This window comes from Phalaenopsis equestris, unplaced genomic scaffold (assembly GCF_001263595.1).
Source record: "Phalaenopsis equestris unplaced genomic scaffold, ASM126359v1 Scaffold234243, whole genome shotgun sequence".
Classification (NCBI taxonomy): Eukaryota; Viridiplantae; Streptophyta; class Magnoliopsida; order Asparagales; family Orchidaceae; genus Phalaenopsis; species Phalaenopsis equestris.
Window position 1 is genome coordinate 55,259 of NW_018252164.1, and position 9,333 is coordinate 64,591.

Here is a 9,333-nt window from a genome sequence, read left to right on the forward strand (position 1 = left end):
TTATATGTTGTAGCCTCTGTCTAGGTGCACAATTTGAGCATTTTTCCAAAGACATAGGAGATCTCTAGACAGAGATCTTAATTTTCTAAGTTTTTATGCATTTTCTATTCAAATAATTATAGAAAATTGTATGTGGCTTAGAAAATTTTACAAAAATTCATGTGACTTTTCTATGGCCAGAGTAGCCTTAGGAAATAATTTCATGATTTTTAAAAATCAAGACATCACTGTTTTGAGCAAACCCCAATTTACTTAAAACAACCCCAATTTACTTAATTACTTAAAACATTTAATTTGGAGAACATAAAGATCAAAATCACTTGATTTTTGTTCTCCATTGTGGCTCATGAGTCATAGAACTCACCATAGGCTTTGCATCCATCCTAAACATCAGATATTGAATAGTAGCATGGTTAATATATACAACACATTTAGTTTCTATCAAGTAAGACCCAAATTTATCCATAGCATATACTATTGCTAATAACTATTTTTAAATAGTAGTAGTGCAATTAATTTGAGCGTCATTAAGAGTCTTACTAGCATAATATATGAATCTAAATGTCTTATCATGTTTTTGGCTTAACATTGCTCCATTAGATAGTTACTAGCTTCACACATTAATTCAAAAGTTCTTTCCTAATCTAGTGAAACCATAATAGACACAGTGATTAATTTTTTCCTTAAAACTTTAAAAGTGACCAAGCATTCATGATCAAAGTTAAATTGAACATATTTTTCCAAAAGATGACATAGAGGTTTAGAGATTTTTGAACAATCTTTAATATAACATCTATAGAAGCCTACATGTCCTAAAAAACTCCTAATTCTCCTCGCATTAATAGAGGATGGAAGTCGTTCTATCTTTTGAATTTTTTTGGGTTCCACTTTCATATCTCTTTTAGAAATTTTATGAACGAGTGCCATTCCTTTAGTGACCATGAATTGGCATTTCTCTCAATTGAGAAAAATATTTATTTCTTCATAGCATTTTAGCATATTAGCTAAATTTTCTAGAAAAATTTCAAATGAAAGTCCAAATACTGAGAAATCATCCATGAATATCTCAATCCCTTTCTCAATTAGATCATTAAATATACAAAACCTAAAGGACATTCTTCAAAAAGAAAAAAATCCCATAAAGACTAGTAAATGTAGTTTTATCTTGATCCTCCGGAGCTATGGGTATTTGATGATATTCAGAGTATCCTTCTATAAAGCATTGGTATGAATGGACAACTAGCGTATCCAACATTTGAACCCTAAAAGTTAAAGGGAAGTAATCTTCCTTGAAGAGCATTTAGTTTTTTATAGTTAATACATGTTCTCCACTCGGTGACATTTCTGGTGGGAATTAATTTATTATGCTAATTTGCTACAACTGTCACTCCCCCTTTCTTTGGCACACAATTGATGAGACTAACCCAGGTGCAATCATAAATAGGGCTTATTATAATAGCATTAAGCCATTTTAATATTCTTTTCTTACTACGTCTTTCATTTCATGATTTAATCTCCTTAGAAGATCCACCCTAGATATATGATTATCTTCAATTAAACTTCTATGCATACATATAGAGGTGCTAATTCCTTTTATGTCTACAATTATACAACCAAAAGCTTTCTTGTAGGTCATATGAACATTCAACAATTGTTCTTCTTGTGAATCAGTTAAACCTAAGGATATGATAACTGGAAATGTAGATGACTTTCCCAAATGACATAATTGAGATATTTAAGAAGCACCTTCATTTCTAGTTCAGGGGCTTCCCTTAATAGAAGGAGCCAAAGGTTTAAAATTTCAAGTTATATCAATTATTTCAAATATCTCCCTGATAATTCTTGTGTCAGAATTATCTATCAATAAACCTCTCTTATATATTGATTCACTCACTTTTTCTTCATCTACTTGAAGCTCTATTGATTTAATTTCATGTGTCTCTTGAAAATGACTGAAACAAGCATAATCATTTACTTTAAAAGGATATTTCAAATTTGTTAACACATTCAAAGTAACCTCCTAATTATTCAAATGTATAGTTAGTTCTCCTTTTTTAACATCTAACATGGCATGCCCAGTAGCTAAGAAAAGCCTTCTTGTAGCCTCTAATCTATTCTAAGACCAAACGAGCAACCATTTATTCTAGATCATAGGTAGACCCTTTTTCTATCCAAATTGATTTGAAAGAAAGCTTCATGTGTCATAACGATGGTGTTTGCCAAACCCAATCAAGGCTAAACCTCTTAGGACTAGGTATGGATTAAGAAACCTAAAATTTGCTTCGGGTCTGGTTTTTATGAAAGAAATCATTACACCATGCTTGATAACTTTTATAGATGTGTTTTTATAGGTTTGATGAAGCCTTAGGATCAAATCTCTTGAAATTTCATGAGAAATGAGGTAGAAATTAGGTTTTGATTGAGAATGGTGCTCAACTCATCGTCTCGTGGGGACGATGAACAGATGTTGTATATTTTTGTGTATTAGAAAAGGAAAGTTGTGATCGACTCATATCACAAAACTACAGAGGAAGGGAGCTTCAGGTCGATGCCACCTGGGACGACAACATATAAATGAGCCTCCAATCAAAAATGCGCTGCGCAAGCCTTAAGAGCATCCAATGAATGACGCATCTCCGCGTCAGATAAGTAGATAAAATGAAAGTTTTAAATTAATTAAATTCAAAAACCCTAATAAACTTCAAAAAATCATATTTTTGTGTAGAAAAATCACAAAAATAAAAGAAAATATCACTGTACACTGTAAACCAATGAGAAAAAAATGAAAGTAAAATTGAAAAAAAAATAACTTATACTTAATTAAAATACTATTTGGAGTATTTTAATTATTAAAAATTAAATATAAATAAAAAAAATTATGAAATTTGCAGGGATTATTCCCCCATTCCTTGGGAATGTTTTCTAATTTTTTCAAGGTTAAGGAATGTACCTAAAATGAAAATAACCAATATCCACAAATTTTGTAATTATTTTGAAAAATAATTATGAAAAATCTAAAAAATTAGAAATTAAAATGGGAATTGGTTAGGAAATTTAGGGTATTAAATTTTAATTGCTAAAGTAATGGTTTCCACCCTTGAAAACCCAAAAATGAAAAATTAGAAATCCTAGGGTAAAAATGTAAAAAATAAAAATTTGATTTTTGGCTCAAATTGTTCCTTAAGCTAAATTAAGACTTTAAAACAAGGGTCTTACATGCATAACATCAGTCATCCTCTTAACCATGAAAACACTCCTATGACCAAGGTGTTAGCTTCATTTAAACTTCGATCTAGGTTAGGTTTACCCAATTCGGTTTAGCCTAGATGAACTCCCAATTAGATTCAACCCAAGTGTAGTTAAGTCTGAACCTCTGGCTTGGCTTAGCTCATTTTAGTTTGAACTAACCTAAATCATAAGGATTGGGTTTATCCACCTTAAACCATGCATAACTCTAAAATGTTGAGTTTATCCACCTTAAACCCAAATAATCCCCAAGTGTTGGGTTTGCCACCTTAAACCAATTAAACCCTAAGTGTTGGGTCTATCCACCTTAAACCCAACTAAACCCTAAGTGTTGGGTCTATCCACCTTAAACCAAACTAAACCCTAAAATGTTGGGCTTGTCCACCTTAAACCCAACTTAAAGCTAAAATGTTAGGTTTATCCACCTTAAACCAACTTAACCCAAAATGTTAGGTTTATCCATCAAAAGCCCAACTTAACCCTAAATTTTGGGTCTAACCAATACTAGCACCAACCTAAACCATAAACCTAGTTCAACCTAACTTGAAGCTAACCCTAAATGTTGGGTCTAACCCATATTAGACCCAACCTAAACCTTAAACCTATGTTCAACCTAACTTGAACCTAACCCTAAATCTTGAGTCTAATTCAGTTTAGACTTAAAACAACTAAATTACCAGGTCAACCTGAGCAAACTCTGGTCAACCCAAATAAACTAAATGTTGGGTCAACCAAACCTAACTCGGGTTAACCCAAATCAACTGAAACATCGAGTTAACCAGACCTAACTCGAGTTAACCAAAATTAACCAACTCATCAGGTCAACCTGACCTAACTCTCTTTAACCCAAATCAACCAAATCATAGGATCGACCCAACCTATCTCCGGTAAACCCAAAATTAGCTAAAACACCGAGTTAACCCGACCTAACTCGGGTTATCCCAAATCACTTGGTCAACCACCAAACTTGGGTTAACCCAAATCAACTAAAATAGTAGGTCAACATGACTTAACTCAGGTTAGCCCAATAAAATGAAACCACTAGGCTAACCTGACCTAACTCGTGTTAATCCAGATTAGCCCAATCTCTGGGTTAAATTGAGCTATATCAAGATAACTCAAATCAGCCCAATTTGATACTCAACCTCAAATTTGGGAGTAAGTTTAAAAAGGATCTATTCATGTCTAATCTAGGATCATTATTTTAAACTTTAAAGAAGTCTGACATAACTTAAACATGACTTAATCCAAGATCATTATTTGAATCTACTCAGTCTAACCTAAGTTGATTCTAAGTTTATTTGACTTGGCAAATGATGAAATCTATATTTCTAATGAGTTGTCAAAGGTCAAGTAGGTTTAGGTCGACTCCAGCTAAACTAAGCTAACATGAATTAATCCTACTGAACTTAAGACAAGGAATGAGGATAATCTGAAGGACCTGATTACATAGAAGCTCACTTTGGATCAGTTCAATCCAACTTGAACTAATCTAAAAGCAATCTAGACCAAGGTAATTAGAGGTTAAGTAGGTTTTAAACAAAACATACTTAGCCATAGTCAAGGACCATTTGGACCCAAAAATATCAAACCAACTTAAATGAAATGACATAAAATTCACCTTAAAAGCCACTAAGACATAAAATTTAACAAAAAATGTAACTCAGTTTGAGAAGGAATTTTGGAGAAAGCAATCCATGGTTGTTAACAAAATAACTTCCAATCACTTGTGACTAATCAAACCGCAAACCTCAATGATCCGAGATGATGGAACCATGGGTTCTTGATTGGGTGTTATTCCAAGAAAAAATAATTGAAAAATGACAGAAAAAAATAAAAATAAACAACACTTAAACAACCTAAAATTTTCATCCTCTAAAATTTGATAAGGACATTAAAACTTAAATAAAACCTTTGTGAAGAAAGATCACCAAATCCAACTTTAACCCAACCTATCCTTATTTATGAAGATATCTTATATGATGCAAGTTGTGGTTCCTGACAAGAATCTTCTGGTCAGAGCAGGTTTAACCACCTCACGGACTAAGTAGACCAGGGTACCGGATGACCTTGAGATGACAGAGCCATGGACATCTTGGCCTGGTTGTCTAAAATTTAAAAATTAAAAAACAAATTATAATTTCCATCATTGTAGGACTACTGAGAACAAAAGAAGATGTAAACCTACATTTACTTAAGATGTTATTAGGGTGTGTTAAATTTGTTTTGTAGGGATGGACAGTCAAAATCTGGAACGAAGGATGAACCTCAACTAAACATAAACTTATAGGATAGTTTGGAATCTTTAGGATTCCACTACCCTTAGAATAAAACTTTGAAGTTTCCTTCCGTGACAACAATACTTAATTTTTTTAAGAATGGATTATAACCTTAATTGAGAGTTTTCTTAAGTATTTTTTACTACTTAAGATGTAATTAACTATAAGGGTTTACCCTTATAGGAGAAGTTGAAACCCAAAATAAGTGACATCACCTAAAATCTCTGATAAAGTGGTTTACGGTTCATGAGGTTCTTTTCATAAAGGTATCTTCAAAGTGCCTTAAATGGAGCACTTTGGGGCCTTCTATAAGAAATTCATCTCATTAAAATATTTTCCCTTACATTCTTCTTTCATTTGTCTCTAATGTTATTGTCCTCCTTCCTACCTGAATTCTCACTTCTCAAGATCATTGAAATGGTATGGAGTAGAGAAGCTTTGGGAGAGAAGGGCAATATAATTGAATTCAAACTAGTGACTCCACATTGACATCAAGCAAACAACAAATTGAAGACCAGCGATGCTACTTAAAGTAGCACCAAATCCTTCACATGTGTATATTATTAAAATATAATAATAACTAAGAGAAAATACATAAAAATCATCCACATATGTTCCCTTTCATTTAGCATGCTAAATTCTTATAAAACATTTCCATATTTATGTTATGTATGTAGGCTTATGGAAGAATTTATGCATATGTGTTTGTATTCTTTCCTAAATCCTATGAAAGTAAGTTTATGTGAATATGTCACATCTTTAGAAAAAATTCCAAATGCTTGTGTGCTTATACTTATCCAAAAAAATTTCAAGTTGAGGTTTATGTTGCTTATTAAAAAATTATCGAAGTTGTGGTTCTTGTTGCTTGCCCAAAATTATCCAAGTTGTGTTTATATACTTGCTCAAAAATCATGAAATTTAGGTTAATGTGCCTTATAAGAACTCATGCATGTTGATTTAATGTGCCTCAAAAGAAATCATGCAAGTTAGGGTAATGCGCTTTATGAAAAATTATGCAAGTTTGGTTAATGTGCCTTTCAAATGCTAGTTGTTTTAATGTACCTTATAAAAAATCAAGCAAATTGGGTTAATTTGTCTTATAAAAAATCTTGCAAATGGAGTTAATGCACTCTACCAAAAATAATGCAAGTTTTGGTGTTGTTTTTTGTAAAAGCCATGATTGTTGTGTTTAAAAATCTATAAGAAAGTGTGATTCATATGTAGTTAAATTAGGGTTTGCATGTTCATGGGTCTAAGAAAAGACCTTTTGCAATGCTTGTATCTTAAGCTATAATAATATTTATATTTTTAATAGTATATGCATAAAATTACTTGGAAAAGTCAATGCCATTCTAACTCCTATTTAAAATAAACAATTTACTTTAAACGTGGTCTAAAATGTTAAATGTTATGTTTCATAAAAATAAATGTAATTTTATTTAAAACCCACACAACTCTCTTGTAAAACAACCCAAATTAAAGTTTCTCCAATGAATTAATTATATACCCTGATGTAAATATATTTTAATTATGTTAATGTGATCTAAATCTCAAAATATCAAAGTTATTTAATGTGTAACCTCCATAACTTCTTAAAGCAACTTTATTTATTAATGATTAAGTTTTTTTACCTTTTCAAACCCATGCTTCAAAACCTTCAAAAAGTTTTTAGAAACCAAATTTTTTTTTCTTAAAAAAAAAAGAAAAAACTTCATCATTTTGAACTTAATGTTCCAAAATATTTCCTTAAGCCTTAAAGTTACTTTTTTAAATAAATTTTTTATCTTTCTAGAAAAAATAAGTAAATTTTTATAACAAGAAAATGAGTTTGTGAGTGTAAAGTCTACTTAAAAGCCACATGTTTACATATAGCTTTCATCTAGAAGTTTGCAAGTTGTATGGCTAATATACAAATCCTAATGAATACTTCTGTATTTAACATTCCCATGAATAATATCTAAATAATAAAAACACTTTTTACATGATAAATAAATATTTTGCATAATAGAAAATATCATCATGTGTTGAGTTTTCTTTTAGTACGTGAAAAATAAAATTTTCAAATATTTCATCATGTGAATAAAACCAAAGTTATGAATATAAAAGTGTAACCAAACAAATAATAGACATGTGATGCCCATTTTTAATATATTACATGTGAACTTCAAACCAAGGATTGCAAACTAAATGGAAGAATATTGACCCACATACGCAGAACATACTCCTTCCGGGTCACCAGTACTATTAGAAAATTCATGGTCGTCTCTGCACATGTATCAAATCTATGGAAGCTCGAAGCGCGCCAAGGTCAAATACTGCTTCATTTGTTGTTTGTATCGTGCCATATAATGTTGTAGTGCTATAATACAAATGGCTGACTCCTTATTAAATAAGGTTATTATCCAACGCATATTCATATACAAACTTAATAAAGCTTTATAAAATAAGATTATTATACAACGCATATTCTTTTACAAACTTAATTTCAATTCACGTAATACAACAAAAACACAGCATTTATAAAATTATATCAAATGAAAACCATCTTACTTTAGCATGGCTGCCTTCGCCCTTACCTTTTCTCTAGGGAAATTTACAAACGTAGCACATAATTGTTATGCATTTACATATCTCACACGTGCACAAACTATATATATATATATATATATATATATATATATGCAAAAAGGAGATAGAGAGAGAGAGAAAGAGAAGTCCTAAAATGGTCCCCAACAATATAAAGGAGACTATTTTAGTCCAATACTTTTTAAAAAGGTCAAATTAGCCCTCAACTATTTTAAGAGGGGTTGAAGTAGTCCCACCATTAAAAAAAATCCAATTGGGGCCAAAAGAAACGAAAGAGCTACATCTTAGGCGCACATTTTCTATACGGACACTTGACGTAGCTCTACGTGCGGCACAAATTATTTATGAGTTATTTTAAGATTATTTCTGGGTTATTTTCAATAATCCCGAAATAATCCAGAAATAACCCAAAAATAAAGACCGCGGGTTATTTCGGAATTATTGAAAATAACCCAGGAACAACTTGAAAATAACTCATGAACATCCTGCGCTGCACGTAGAGCTACGTCAGGAGACCGTACAGAAAAATTTTGAACATCTTAGAGGGGTATTTTAGAGTTTTAATATTTTGTTACTTAATTATTTACATATATGCCACCGACCAAAAGGTCTAGGGCTTTCTCATGATCAAGGGGATGCCATGGATTGCGAGACGAGATTAGCACAAGCTACACAACTCTTTGTATCTTCTTTCGGTCATGCAAATTATTTATGAATTTTTTATTATAGCTAGTGATCAATAATATGAAATTAAAATGTGTTTACTTCCATAAGTAATATATTCACTCAAATGTTGTTATAATTATAAAAATTATTAACAAATTACATTAATATTCTATGAAGAATGAAGCTAAGAATCATTAATGTTCTTAACTATTTGATACATTTTAAATAATCACAATAAAATAAATCTAGTTGTGTTGGTTATATTTAAATAATAATTATTATTTGATACATATCTAACACCTATATTCTTGTATTTTGGCCCGTGACCTCCTAAACACACAATTCAAATAATACCCCCATTTTTAACACCACAAACCCCAATTTCAATTTTTTTTTTTACCGGTGGGACTACTTCAACCCTTCTTAAAATAGTTGGGGACTAATTTGGTATTTTTTAAAAGTTAGGGACTAAAAATACCCCCTTTAAATAATCCATAGACCATTTTAGCACTTCACACACACACACACACACTCTCTCTCTCTCTCAATATATATA